Here is a 14,015-nt window from a genome sequence, read left to right as displayed (position 1 = left end):
ATGATATAGTTTTACTCCAATGGGACAATCAGTAGAGAGTAAGTATTCTAACTGAGTTAATGTTTGTTTACACACTACACTGTATATCCTTTCTTTCTACATTCCTAATTACTTCATGCTTCTCACTTAGCAAAGCAAGCTAAATCGTCACTCAATACTTTGTAATAAAATGCCTTTATTTATCTATGGCTCTTAAGATGTGTATGAAACAATTCCAACACTAGATAAACTGAGAAAAGAAACTGAAATGCTTAAACCGCAAAGATCGTATTTGGTGCCACCTTTATGGGTGTGGAAGTGCCTTAGTCAAAATAAATCTTGCATTCTCAAACATTGCATAAAAAGTTGCTTGATGGATGACATACAAAAATTTGTTTGAGAAACATTTTCTCCATTAAACAAAAAAATGTCTTTGCATTCTTTCCAATAACTTGATGGTTCAGAAATCAAACCACAAGAAATTTCTAATTAAATAATGAAGCAGCAAAGAGGTTTGACTTTTTTTTGTCCAGTGATGGCAATGTACATGTGTAAAATCTGTTGTGTGCAATTAATCCACTTTAATTGAAATTATTCCATACATGTGTTTTATTATTTAAACAGATATAAGTGCAACACTTTAATAGAATAGTTGTAAGTCAGCACAACTTCTGAGATAAACAAGGGGCTGAACATTCTAAATAGTGTCATGGTGGTACCCTAGATAGATGAAAAAAGATTAAACACTGGCGAGGTGAATACAAAATCTTGAAGACTGAAACAGATTTCAGGCACACGTGGGGAAGCTTCATGTTGTGCTCATGTTAAGATCCAAAATGAATGCCTGATCCAAGGAGTGTATCTGTGAAAAAGGTTTTAAGAAAAATAGTAGAAGGACAGTGGCCATTCACAAAATAAAGTGTATCATTTCCTAAACATTTGTCATTTAATATAGCAGTAAAAAGGCAATTTGGCCCATCATGATTGTGCTAGCTCTCTGGAAGGACTGACCAACAAACTATCATTCCACTGTTCTTCTTTTGCATTATCTTGTAACATTTTTCACTTCCTATCTGAATGTAAGTGTTGAACTCTGTCTCCACTTTCTTTTCAGGCTGTAATTCTAGGTACTAATAACTTGCTGTCTTAGACTATGTGAGGAACCATTTTTGTAGGTTCATTTTTGATCAGTCACCTCAAATTTGTAACCTCTGGTTACCTATCTTTTCAAGACTGGAAACAGCTTCTGAACTGCAAAGCATTTGGCTGCTAAGGCAGCAGAAATACTTTAAGGGAATTGTTGAATGGAACATAAAACAAGGTCCACCTTTTTCACTTTGTACCATGCTGACAGTTCATGTTCAGCTAATAAAAGGAAAAGCAACATACAATGGTGCTTGAGGACAAACATGTGATTTGTAGGCTGCTGTCTGAGAAAATGAAATGAATTTGCTGCAGATGCTGCATATTCATATTTGCCTTTATGAAGGATCATGAGGGGAAATGGAACACCTATTACCTTTGTGATAATAACAAATAGAGTCCGATTTGGGTGAAAACTCCTGCTGGTTCTTGGAAGGACCAGCTGATGACACGTTATACTCAAGACTCAATGCAGTGGGGACTTACTGGTAGCTATCAAAATTGTATCAAGAGGTTTTCAGTTAGCGTGCAGCCTCATTGGACATCTTAAAAGAGACAGCTGTTCCTGAATGTTAGGCATGATTTGGAGATGCCAGTGTTGGACTGGGGTGTACAAAGTTAAAAATCACACAACACCAGGTTATAGTCCAACTGGTTTAATTGGAAGCACTAGCGCTCCAAAAGTGCTGTGCGATTTTTAACCTTGAGCTTTTGAGAATTCTCAATTTATTTAGACGGTGAATCATTTGCTTATACACATTTCTTCCCCCTTAGAAAAATGGAAGCGGACATCAAGCTCATGTTTTTGTGCAACATGTCTGACAGTTTGCTGATGATAATATCTTCAGGTGGTACAAAATTGTAAAATCTAGTTTGAATTTTTCCCATTAATTGTAGCTTCCAAGATATCAGACATAATGTTTGTTGTCAGTACATTAAAATACTAGGATCTATTCCCCATAATATAGCAAATTATAAATATCTTACTACATACTAATACATATTGCACACTTAATTTCTAATCTAAAAAAATTGCAGACTTATTAAAACTGCATTCTTAGGGGTCAAATAGTAACTTGAATCTTGACCATTCCGTTCCTGTTGGCTTTTAGTTCCTAACAAGCCATTTATGCTATTTGTAACCTTTAAGATTAGAGTTCAGAAATTGTCATGTTCATTAATACTTTCTCATTAGTCGCTGTATCCAGTCAGTCATTATTCCTCTATATAGTGAAGATGACTATAGCAAAAATGTCGGTAATTTGAGGTATACACAAATAAATGGAAACACTTATTGATTTTAAGTTCAAGGCAGCGGAGTGTTGGATCAATCTTTAATGCAAACCTTAAGCCTTGTACCTGGGCTCACTTTAGTGCAGTATTGTGATGGGGAAAATGTATAATTTGAGGTCCTATCCATTGAGTTTGATAATTGAAATTTTGCCTTTTTCCAGTGAGTCAGACAAATGTTCACATGGCATTGTGTAGAATGGTGCATTGCACCCAATCCCTTACAAATACAGCTTTTGAATAATAAAATTAAGTGCTAAATGTACTTTAAAACCATGACGACTAAATTTGACATTATTTATAGCTATGTTTAGCACTGAGACTCCAAGCCATGATCCAGCAGGGACCCTGGCTCCAGCCTGTGCTGGGGGAGTTATCCAACATCAGCTTTGCCTGAATACTTTTTCAGGCAAGATAGCAGGGAGTCAGAGGTATCCTCAAGCATTGAGCTCCCCAATTTACATCAGATCAGCAATTAAAAGGTTGCCTTGCAGCAGCTACTGAATTATTAATACCCAAGGTGGATGGGCTTAATAAGACTGCTAGCGTCTTAACTGGCTCTTTGAAGTTGTTATAAGTTTGATTAATGAAAGGCAATTCTAAAGTTTTTGATTGACTCTAATGCAAGTGTGACAGTGACATGGGAAATTGCTTGCTTGCAACTTCCTTGGCCTTCTGCCCATAAAAGATTTCCTTAATCACTTCACTGGCATTCAATATGTTATTGTACTGGAGTGGTAACTTTGGTTTTGGTTGCATCAGAGTCAAGACCATGGTGCTGGAAAAGCACAGCTGGTCAGGCAGCAGAGGGGCAGGAGAGTTGATGTTTTGAGCATAACCTTCATCCTGCTACAGAGCATATGCTCAGTGTTACTCTCCTGCTGTTTGGATGCTGCTTTTCCAGCATCATACTGTTCAACTCTGCAGTTGAACATCTACAGTCCTCATTTTCTACTATTTGGCTTTAAGTAAGATGAGACAGTTTCATTAGTGATGCTGATGGATTTAGTTCTTATTTTCTTCAGCTATTACTCAAGTTAAATATTTTTTACACATATTTTATGGTTGATAATTGAGCATCTGTAATTTGATGTTTCAAAGAAATTTGACAATACTTGTTCAGAGACCTTATAATTGTATCAGTTTTTAAATACCTTTTTAAATGAAATGGAATGTGAAAACAGTTAAGACTAGGGAATTATTCTCCCTTTCCATTTTCAGAAATAAAATCCTGCCTCAGTAGACATTTACTCGCCCCATTCTCACCCATTGGGCTTTAGGAGAGAGGCTTCAGAAACAATAGAAAAAAAAGGTAGGAGCCAAAGAAGGTCAGAGCAGAAAATGACCCCTCAAGCCCACTCCATTCATCATGGCTGATCTAGCTCATACCTTCACGTTGCCTTCTTTTTACTCTATGATCTTCAGTCAAAGCTAAAACCACCTCCTTGAAAACAAGTTTTTGCCTCAACCACTTTCAAGCTTAAACTAGTTTACCCATTATCTTTAAACTAAGACCCCAGTTCTGGCCTTCATCAAGTGCATCCTTCCCTCATTTATGTGGAGTCATCCAGTTAGAATTTAAGTTTGTCACCCCCTTCAAACTCAACTCTGCTGAATAAAATCTTAACCAACTCAATCCTCAGGTCACTGGCAGCTCAATAGTTAACTTTGTAAACCTTCATTGTACTCATTAGGAAGAGCATCCTTTGCTAATGAAACCCAATATTCTAGATGTGGCCTTACCAATGCCCTGCATAGTTGCAGTTGACATCCTTATTTCTGTATTCAAATTCCATTATGAAGGCTAACAGTTTGTCTTAAGTGCATGGTAAATGCATGTGGTGTACTGTTATTTCAGCTGCCTAATGTTAAACAGCTCCCTCAATTTATAAAGTCAATAACCTCACATTAATCTATATTATACTATATCTGCCATGTTAGATGTAGAGTGGAAGTGATTGTTCAGAATGAGGTATAGTGTCTAAGTGCTTTTGAAAGGAGGCTCACACCCACAACCCTGCCATTAAGAGGCACATGCTCTACCATCTGAGCTAGCCAGGCCACACAATCTCCTGTTTTTTTTCCCCTCCTGACACCTATTTTTCTTTTTACTCCCACATTGTCTAATAGCAGTGCTTATTCCAGATCCTGAGAGAAAGGGAGAGAACTCCTGTTTAGAGCCCTGTACTGGCATTACCACTACCCAGTGGTAAATGGGCACATCCAGGCATATCTGGGTAGTAGATGCAGGAGAAGAGGTGGATGGTGTGCAGCAGAGCAGTGGTCTGTACAAGGCCTGCCCTTTTAAGGGACAAAACTAAAATTCTGGTGGTGCAGGTTATGGGTCAGGTTCTGGGGGCCTTTTTTTATTTTAATAAGTTTAAAGTTTAAATTTTTTTTAAAATCTAAACATTTACAGCTGTATAAAAACAGCAATTTTGAAGGAAAAGGAGCAACAAAGCCAGACCCCAAACCCTACTGTTTAACCAGTTTACAGGTGAATGAGGACCAGCCTCAAAGCCCAGATTCAAACATTGCTGTCTTAAGGAAATCTATTATGTACAAATGTCAATTATGTAAAACAGTGCATACAATACAGACCCAACAAGCCCCTGTCCCTCCCAGCCACTAAGGCAGCCTGCCCCTATGCACCTTCCAGTTCAGTCTGCCGAGACACCTTCTGACCACCTCTAGGACAGCCTGTCCCAATTACCCCTTCTTGGGAAGGCAGCACTCAGAACAGCCTACCCACCTTCTGGCTTTGAGTGACTGGCATCAGGGTGGCCTACACATACTGTTAGGACAGCCTACCAACCTTCAGGTTCACAGGATGGCCTACCCACCCTCCAGCTCAGGAGGGAGTGTTCAGGATGACCCAGGAGCCTCCTAGCTCATTAAAGCCTACCAGACCCAGGGACACAAGACTGTGCAGAGAAACATGAGTTAATTGTTAACAGCCCTTCCTGGTACACAGTCCAAATAGTCTTCAAAATATAGAGTCCATTCTAAGGAACATAGTCCACTCTAGTTTGCAATGTGCATGGCCAGAAATGGAGAACACTCCAAACTGCAGAGCCAACCACTAAAAACAGGGTCCACACCCAAAGGCAGCAAATGTACACCCCATAGCACACAGGTGTTCAGTCTCCATGGAGTCCTGGCACATCCTTGGAGAATCAGGACCACTAGGAACAATTTTAAGGTGCAGTTAACTCAGGGGTTTTGGCCCACTCCCAAAGGAAAGGTCTTCTCCCAAACTCTAGGATACAAGTGCTCACCTCCCAATACAGGTGTTCAATCTTCAGATGTCTAGTCCCAGAGCTAGGCCTCCCCACAGGAACAGCTCCTCTAGGGGAAATGTCTTCCACAAGGGCTCAATCCAAACACTAAAGTAAAGACATACAAAAAAGGAAAATATAGAGTCCAAGGACTATGCCCAACCACAAAATTAACATTTGAGAAAAAGACAAAAAGGACAAGAGTCTAACAGGCTGCAACTAGCCAGAGACTTTAATCAGTCCTCACTAAAGGAATGCCAATTAAACTGGCAAAACTCAACCAGTTCAGGAATCAGACTTTCCCCTCCAGAAAAGCAGCAGTGGAAGCCAACAGTAACACTGACTGTAGCACTAGTCAGTATACAGTCAGTCCCTAAGACCTGGAATCTATTTTCTTCTGATTATATTTATTAGACAATTACAAGACAGTTTACAAAAAGTAAACATTCACAGCTTATATAAAGAAACAATTTTACAAGGAGAGAGGAGCACCAAAGCCAGGCTCCAAACTCCTGTTCAAACTAGTTTACAGGAGAGAGGACAAACCTGAAATCCCAGTTTCAAACATTACAAGACATTTGTACACAAGACAATCCAGTTACACAAAAGTGCATACAATACAGACCCAACAAGCCCCCATCCCTCCCACCTTCCAGCCACTCTAAAGGTAGCCCACCCCTATGCACCTTCCAGCTCCGTCCACCCTGACACCTTACCACATCTAGGGCAGCCCACCCTAGTACCTACCCAGGGGGACAGCACTGAGGACAGCTATCTGCCTTCTGACTTTGTCTGCCCTTATGAAGCATTGGGTTCTCACCCACCCTGATGCACCATCTGGCCAGTGCACTACCCTGACACCTTTCAGCCATCTCTAGGCCAGCCTGTCCCCTTTCCCAGAGGGGACTGTGTGCAGGGTAGCCCACAAGCCTTCAGACCTCAGTCTGTCCCTACACACCTTCTGGCTCTTGGCTGCTCTGACACCTTTACCACTGAGGATAGCCTGCTTCAATTACCCCTTCTCAGCAAAGCAATGCTCAGAACTGCCTACCCATCTGGCAGAGTGGCCTACTCATCCTCCAGCTTTCAGGACAGCCTACCAACCTCCAGCTCTCAGGATGAGCCATGAGCCTCCCAGCTCACAGCAAGGCCTGCCAGACCCAGGAACACAAGACTGTGTAGGTGATAAGCCCAACAAGAAACATGATAGTTAACTGTGAACAGTCCTTTCTGACAGAGTCCAAATAGTGTCTTTAAAAAAAAAAGGGAGTGTACACTCCAGTTTACAACTTGTTCTAGGTAGAGTCCACTGCAAAAAACAGGGTCCACAACCAAGGGGAGAGTCCACTCCCAAAGGCAGCAAATACACACCCCACAGCATGTGTGTTTAGTCTCCATGGAGTCCTGGCCCAGCCTGGGAGAGCCAGGGCCACAATACATTAAGTAGCGTTAACTCAGGGGTTGGTCCACTCCTGAAGGGAAGGTCTTTGTCAAAACTCCAGGACACAGCAAGTGCTCACCTCCCAGCACACAGGTGTGCAATCTTCAGAGGCCTAGTCCCAGGGCTAGGCCTCCCCATAGGAACAGCTCCTTTGGTCAAAATATCTTCCACAAGGGCTCAGTCTAAACATCAAAAAACAGTAAAGACAAAAAAAAAACTAGAATCCAAGGGCTAAGCCCTACCACAAAAATTTACATTTGTCCTTTTCAGGAAAAAAACAGGTGTAACAGGCTGTAACCAACCAGTGAAACAATCCACTGAGAACTGTTACACCTGAAATACATGGTGCACATCAGGAGTTTAGAAATCAGTTCTCACTAAAAGAATGTCAGTTAACAAACTGAATAATTCAGCCAGTTCAGTAATCAGATTTTTCCCCTCCAGAAAAAAAAGAGCAGAAACCAACAGTAACACTGACTAGCACCAGCCAGGTCAGTTCCCTAAATCAAGACCTGAATCTCCTTTTTATATTAGTCAGGGCTTTCCCGATTGCCCCAGCCAACAGGATACTCAGTTAACCTGGGACAGACTCAGTCCCCTAAACTAAGGTACTGAATCTGTTTATAATATTTTAACAAATTACAATACAATTTCCAAAAAACAGTTACCATTTACAGCTGTAAATAACAGCAATTTTACAAGGGAGAGGAGCAAAGCTAAGCCCTAAACCCTACCATTCAACCAGTTTACAGGGAAGTGAGGACAAACCACAAATCCCAGTTTCAAATATAATAAGATAGCAACAATGACCTTTATATACAAGACAATCCAGTTACATAAAGTGCAGACAATACAGATCCCTGTCCCCCCCCCCCACCTTCTCGCTCAGTCCACCCCACGCCCCTTCCAGTTCTTGTCCACCCTGACTTTTTGACAATCTCTAGGACAGCCCATCCTGGTATCTGCCTGGGGTGACAGTGCTGAGGATGGCTACCTGCTTTCTGGCTCTGTCTGCCCCTATGTACCATTGGGCTCACCCACCCTGATGCTCCCCCAACCAGTGGGCACTCCTGGCACACCTGGCCACCTATAGGACAGCCCATCCCCTTCCCTGGGAAGGGGGTGTGCAGGGTAGCCCACAAGCCTTCTGGATCCCAAGCCTGCCCCTATGTGCCTTCTGGCTCCCAGCAGCTCTGACACCTTTCAACTACCTCTAGGACAGTCTGTCCTGATTACCCCTTGGGAAGATACTCAGAATGGCCTACCCACCACCTGGTTCTTCGGGTGACTGACATCAGGGTGGCCTACCCACCCTCTGGCTTTTGGGACAGCCCAACCTTCAGCTTCATGAGATGGCCTACCCACCTTCCAGCTCTTGGGTCATCTGAAAGCTGTAACCCCATGAGCCTCCCAGCTCACAGTTAAGGCCTGCCAGACCCAGGGACACAATCCAGTGCAAGTGATAGACCCAAACACCACAATACAGTAATTACCAAAGAACCAGAGTCCTTTCTGGTACAGTCCAGATTCAGAGTATTCAAAAAGAGAGTCCATTCTCAGGAATGGAGTCCACTTCAGTTTGGAGGTGTATTGTCCAAAAATGGAGTCCACTCCCACAGGCAAATGCCCAACACAGGTGTTCAGTCTCCATGGAGTCCTAGCCCAGCCTTGGAAAGACAGGCCCACTCACAGGAACAGTACATTGTACAAGTGCAGTTAACTCAACAGGGTTTGGTCCACTCCCAAAGGAAAGGTCTTCACCCAAACTCCAGGATACAGCAAGTGCTCACCTCCCAGCAACACAGGTGTTCAATCTTCAGAGGCCCAGTCCCAGGGCTAGGCCTCCCCACAGAACAGCTCCTCTGGTGAAGTGTCTTCCACAAGGGCTCAGTCCAAACACCAAAAAAAAAGTGAAGACACATACAAAAAAAAACCAAGGAAACTAGAGTCCAAGAGCTAAGCCCTACCATAAAATTAACACTGTCCTTTTCTCAAAGGAGAAACACCGGCTGTAACCAGCCAGTGAAACAACAATCCCCTAATGAGAACTGAGTTACACCTAAAACACATTAGGTGCATCAGGAGTTTAACAATCAGTCCTCATTAAAGGAATACCAGTTAACAAACTGGCTAAATAATTCAGCCAGTTCAGTAATCAGGTTTCCCACTAAAGAAGAGCAGAAACCAACAGTAACATACTGACTGTAGTACCAGCCAGCACAGAATCAGTCCCCTAAACTGGGGGTACTGAATCTCTTATTTTATTAAACAAGTTACAAACAAGTTTACAACAGTTGCATTTACAGCTGCATACAAGAGACGGCAATTTTACAAGGGAGAGGAGCAAAGCCAGTCCCCAAACTCTACCGTTCAGTTTACAGGGACAAGGACAAACCTCAAATCCCAGTTTCACAAAATATAAAGAGACATCAATGACGATATTTGTACATTAGACAATACTGTTACATACAAAAGTACAGACAACACAGACCCAGCAAGGCCCCACCCCTCCCACCTTCCAATCACTAAGGCAGCCCACCCCTACTCACCTTCTGGTTCTCAGTCCACCCCATGCCCCTTCCAGTTCTCAGTCTGCCCTGACACTTTTCAACCACCTCTCAGACAGCCCACCCTGGTACCCACCCAGGGTGACAGTCAGGACAGCCTACCCACCTTCCAGCTTCACTAAACACCCTCAGCACCTTTCGACCACCTCTGGGGCAGCCCACCCTGATACCTGCCCAGGGTGACAACACGGAGGATGGCTACCCACCTTCTGGCTCTCAGTCTGCCCCTATGTACCATTGGGCTTTCACCCACCCCATTGCACCTCCAACCAGTGGGCTATCCTGGCACACCTTTCAGCACCTCTAGGACAGCCCATCCCCTTCCCTGGGACAACAGCATCTAGGGTAGCCCACAAGCCTTCCAGAACTCAGCCCACCCCTATGTGCCTTCTGGCTCAGCTGCTCTGAAACCTTCATACCACCTCTAGGACAGCCCATCCTGATTACCCCTTATCGGGATGACAGCACTCAGAGCTGCCTACCCACCATCTAGTTCTCAGGGCAACCGAGAGCCGTGTGGCCTACCCACCCTCTGGCTCTCAGGGTGACAGCTTTCAGGACAACCCATGAGCCTCCCAGCTCACAGTAAGGCCTACCAGACCCAGGGACACAAGACCATGTGGGCAATAGACCCAGGAAACACCACAATACAGTTACCAAAAAACAGAGTCCTTTCTGGTACACAGTCCAAATCTATACAGTCTTCAAGATAGAGAATCCATTTCCACTAAAGGAAGAGTCCACTAAAGTATACAATGTCAGAATTAGAGTCCACTCCAAACTGCAGAGTCATTGCTAAAAACAGTCCACATCCAAGGGCAGAGTCCACTCCTGAAGGGAGCAAATGCACACCCCAGTTGTTCAGTCTCCATAGTCCTGGCCCAGCCTTGGAAAACCAGGCCCACTCACAGGAACATAGTACAGGTACAGTTAACTCACAGGGGTTGGTCCACTCCTGAAGGAAAGGAGTTCTCCCAAACTCCAGGATGCAGCAACTGCTCACCTCCCAGCACACACACAGGTGTTCAATCTTCAGAGGCCCAGTCCCAGGGCTAGACCGCCCCACAGGAACAACTCCTCTGGTAACATGTATGTCTTCCACAAGGACTCAGTCCAAACACCAATAAAAAGTGAAGACACATACAAAAAGCAAAGAAAACTACAGTCCAACGGCTATACCCTACCACAAAATTAACATGTCCTTTTCTCAAAAAAAGGAAAAGTAACACACAGGCTGTAACCAGCCAATGAAATAACAATTCCCAAATGAGAACTGAGTTACACCTGAAACACATTATGTGCATCAGGACTTTAACAATCAGTCCTCACTAAAAGGAATGCCAGTTAACAAACTGGCTAAATCATTCAGCCAGTTCAGTAATGAGGTTTTTCCCCTCCAAAAAAGAGAAGCAAAAACCAACATACTGACTGTAGTAGCAGCCAGCACAGAGTCATTCCACCTAAACTGAGGAGGGTACTGAACCTCTTGTTTATTTTTTTTCTTTTTTTAAAAATTTAACCCCCACACTACCACCTAACTGCGGTAGTGCTTATTTTTCCCCAGCACCAATGGTGTGTGTGTGCAGGTGTGAGACACAGTGAAAGAAACAAAGTGCACGAATCTTTATTCAAATTCCACCACCAGGCAGATAGGAAAACACCCGAGTGGCCAGTGACAAACATTGCCCTTCACATCAAAGGGCAGTGCTGTGTGATCAAAACAGTGAAGGGGAGGGTAGGGACTAAATCAAAATAGAGTTGGAGGGAGAAATGATGCACTCCACTCCCTGCGGCGCCCACCTCTCCCTGAACAACTCCAGGGTGTTGGTGGACACCGCATGCTCCTTCTTAAAGGACACCCGGGCCCTAAAGTAACTGTGGAAGAGGGGCAGGCAGTCGGCCATAACGACGCCCTCCACGGCCCGCTGCCTGGACCTATTGATGACCTTTTGTTTATTTTTTTTAATTTCCTGGTTATATATTTTTTCTTTTTCTTTTTTTTTAGTTTATTTTATTTTCTTTTTTTTTTCGCCCACACTACCGCCTAAGTGCAGTAGTGCTTATTTTTTTCCCAGCACTCATGGTGTGTGTGTGCAGGTGTGAGACATAGTGAGAGACACAAGGTGCACGAATCTTTATTCAAATTCCACCACCAGGCAGATAGGAAAACACCCGAGTGGCCAGTGACAAACACTGCCCTTCACATCAAAGGGCAGTGCTGTGTGATCAAAACAGTGAAGGGGAGGGTAGGGACTAAATCAAAATGGAGTTGGAGGGAGAAATAATGCACTCCACTCCCTGCGGCACCCACCTCTCCCTGAACAACTCCACGGTGTTGGTGGACTCCGCATGCTCCTTCTCCAAGGACACCCGGGCTCTAACGTAACCGCGGAAGAGGGGCAGGCAGTCGGCCCTAACGACCCCCTCCACGGCCCGCTGTCTTGACCTGTTGATGACCTTTTCTTTATTACTTTTCTTTTTTTTAATTTCCTGGTTATATATTTTTTCTTTTTCTTTGTTTTACTTTTTTTTTTTATTTTTTTATTTTTTTTCGTTTTTTGTTCGCCCACACTACCGCCTAAGTGCGGTAGTGCTTATTTTTTTCCCCAGCACCCATGGTGTGTGTGTGTAGGTGTGAGACACAGTGAAAGACACAAAGTACACGAATCTTTATTCAAATTCCACCACCAGGAAGATAGGAAAACACCCAGGTGGCCAGTGACAAGCACTGCCCTTCACATCAAAGGGCAGTGCTGTGTGATCAAAACAGTGAAGAGGAGGGTAGGGACTAAATCAGAATAGAGTTGGAGGGAGAAATGATGCACTCCACTCCCTGCGGCGCCCACCTCTCCCTGAACAACTCCAGGGTGTTGGTGGACACCGCGTGCTCCTTCTCCAAGGACACCCGGGCCCTAACGTAACCGCGGAAGAGGGGCAGGCAGTCGGCCCTAACGACCCCCGCCACGGCCCGCTGCCTGGACCTGTTGATGACCTCTTGTTTTTTTTTCCAGTGACAAGCAGTGCCCTTCTCGACAAAGTGCAATGCAGGCTTGTCCTTTTTTTTATTGTTTTTTTCTTTTTTTACCCCCACACTACCACCTAAGTGTGTTAGTGCTTATTTTTTTCCACAGCACCCATGGTGTGTGTGTGTGTGTGTGTGTATGTGTGTGTGCAGGTGTGAGACACAGTGGAAGACACAAAGTGCACGAATCTTTATTCAAGTTCCACCACCAGGAAGATAGGAAAACACCCAGGTGGCCAGTGACAAACACTGCCCTTCACATCAAAGGGCAGTGCTGTATGATCAAAACAGTGAAGGGGAGGGTAGGGACTAAATCAAAATAGAGTTGGAGGGAGAAACGATGCACTCCACTCCATGCGGCACCCACCTCTCCCTGAACAACTCCAGGGTGTTGGTGGACACTGTTTGCTCCTTCTCCAAGGACACCCGGGTCCTAACGTAGCCACGGAAGAGGGGCAGGCAGTCGGCCCTAATGACCCCCTCCACGGCCCGCTGCCTCGACCTTTGATGACCTCCTGTTTTTTTTTAGTTTTTTTTAATTTTTTTTCTTTTTATCGCCACGCTACCACCTAAGTGCAGTAGTGCTTATTTTTTCCCCAGCACACATGGCGTGTGTGTGCAAGTTTGAGACACAGTGAAAGACACAAAGTGCACAAATCTTTATTCAAGTTCCACCACCAGGAAGATAGGAAAACACCCAGGTGGCCAGTGACAAACACTGCCCTTCTCATCAAAGGGCAGTGCTGTATGATCAAAACAGTGAAGGGGAGGGTAGGGGCTAAATCAAAATGGATTTTGCTGAGAAATGATGCACTCCACTACCTGCGGCGCGCACCTCTCTCTGAACAATTCCAGGGTGTTGGTGGACACTGTTTGCTCCTTCTCCAAGGACACCCGGGCTCTAAAGTAACCGTGGAAGAGGGGCAGGCAGTCGGCCCTAACAACCCCCTCCACGGCCCGCTGCCTCGACCTGTTGAGGACCTTTTGTTTTTTTTTAATTTTTTTTTTTTAATTTCCTGGTTATACTATTTTCTTTTTTTTAGTTTATTTTTTCTTTTTTTTCTTTTTTTTCCTTTTTTATTCGCCCACACTATCACCTAAGTGCGGTAGTGCTTATTTGTTTCCCCAGCACCCATGGTGTGTGTGTGTAGGTGTGAGACACAGTGAAAGACACAAAGTGCACGAATCTTTATTCAAATTCCACCACCAGGAAGATAGGAAAACACCCAGGTGGCCAGTGACAAGCACTGCCCTTCACATCAAAGGGCAGTGCTGTGTAATCAAAACAGTGAAAG

At 44.1% G+C, this 14,015-nt stretch overlaps 1 long non-coding RNA gene across 1 annotated transcript; it reads right to left on the bottom strand.

The window, feature by feature from the left end:
- Positions 1-356: 356 nt before the first annotated feature.
- On the bottom strand, positions 357-6,853 carry LOC122561648 (uncharacterized). Its single transcript, XR_006315066.2, has 3 exons — positions 6,795-6,853; positions 5,691-5,798; positions 357-841 (listed from the first exon to the last, which is right to left on the bottom strand). It is a non-coding gene; the product is annotated as an uncharacterized LOC122561648 (long non-coding RNA).
- Between the last annotated feature and the right edge of the window lie 7,162 nt (positions 6,854-14,015).

The sequence above is a fragment of the Chiloscyllium plagiosum genome, unplaced genomic scaffold (genome assembly GCF_037043375.1).
Source record: "Chiloscyllium plagiosum isolate Xiang-an unplaced genomic scaffold, Cpla_swu_hap1 HiC_scaffold_23, whole genome shotgun sequence".
NCBI lineage: Eukaryota > Metazoa > Chordata > Chondrichthyes > Orectolobiformes > Hemiscylliidae > Chiloscyllium > Chiloscyllium plagiosum.
Note: the sequence above shows the minus strand (reverse complement) of the source record. Positions and strands in the feature narration are given on the sequence as shown.